Below are 1,351 nucleotides of genomic sequence, written 5' to 3'. Positions count from 1 at the left end.
CTGTGGCTGTGTGCTTGTCGGTTTGGGTGAGTGCTTCTCTGTCTGTCTGTCTGTCTGTGGCTGTGTGCTTGTCGGTTTGGGTGAGTGCTTGTCTGTCTGTCTGTCTGTCTGTGGCTGTGTGCTTGTCGGTTTGGGCGAGTGCTTGTCTGTCTGTGGCTGTGTGCTTGTCGGTTTGGGTGAGTGCTTCTCTGTCTGTCTGTGGTTGTGTGCTTGTAGGTTTGGGTGAGTGCTTTGTCTGTCTGTCTGTGGCTGTGTGCTTGTCGGTTTGGGTGAGTGCTTCTCTGTCTGTCTGTCTGTCTGTGGCTGTGTGCTTGTCGGTTTGGGTGAGTGCTTCTCTGTCTGTCTGTCTGTCTGTGGCTGTGTGCTTGTCGGTTTGGGTGAGTGCTTGTCTGTCTGTCTGTCTGTGGCTGTGTGCTTGTCGGTTTGGGTGAGTGCTTCTCTGTCTGTCTGTCTGTCTGTGGCTGTGTGCTTGTCGGTTTGGGTGAGTGCTTCTCTGTCTGTCTGTCTATCTGTGGCTGTGTGCTTGTCGGTTTGGGTGAGTGCTTGTCTGTCTGTCTGTCTGTGGCTGTGTGCTTGTCGGTTTGGGTGAGTGCTTGTCTGTCTGTCTGTCTGTCTGTGGCTGTGTGCTTGTCGGTTTGGGTGAGTGCTTGTCTGTCTGTCTGTCTGTCTGTGGCTGTGTGCTTGTCGGTTTGGGTGAGTGCTTCTCTGTCTGTCTGTCTGTCTGTGGCTGTGTGCTTGTCGGTTTGGGTGAGTGCTTGTCTGTCTGTCTGTCTGTGGCTGTGTGCTTGTCGGTTTGGGTGAGTGCTTGTCTGTTTGTCTGTCTGTCTGTCTGTGGCTGTGTGCTTGTCGGCTTGGGTGAGTGCTTCTCTGTCTGTCTGTCTGTCTGTGGCTGTGTGCTTGTCGGTTTGGGTGAGTGCTTCTCTGTCTGTCTGTCTGTGGCTGTGTGCTTGTCGGTTTGGGTGAGTGCTTCTCTGTCTGTCTGTCTGTCTGTGGCTGTGTGCTTGTCGGTTTGGGTGAGTGCTTCTCTGTCTGTCTGTCTGTCTGTGGCTGTGTGCTTGTCGGTTTGGGTGAGTGCTTCTCTGTCTGTCTGTCTGTGGCTGTGTGCTTGTCGGTTTGGGTGAGTGCTTCTCTGTCTGTCTGTCTGTCTGTGGCTGTGTGCTTGTCGGTTTGGGTGAGTGCTTCTCTGTCTGTCTGTCTGTCTGTGGCTGTGTGCTTGTCGGCTTGGGTGAGTGCTTCTCTGTCTGTCTGTCTGTGGCTGTGTGCTTGTCGGTTTGGGTGAGTGCTTCTCTGTCTGTCTGTCTGTCTGTGGCTGTGTGCTTGTCGGTTTGGGTGAGTGCTTCTCTGTCTGTCT

This window comes from Penaeus vannamei, chromosome 18 (assembly GCF_042767895.1).
Source record: "Penaeus vannamei isolate JL-2024 chromosome 18, ASM4276789v1, whole genome shotgun sequence".
In the NCBI taxonomy this organism is placed as follows: Eukaryota; Metazoa; Arthropoda; class Malacostraca; order Decapoda; family Penaeidae; genus Penaeus; species Penaeus vannamei.
This window is presented reverse-complemented; position numbering follows the sequence as displayed.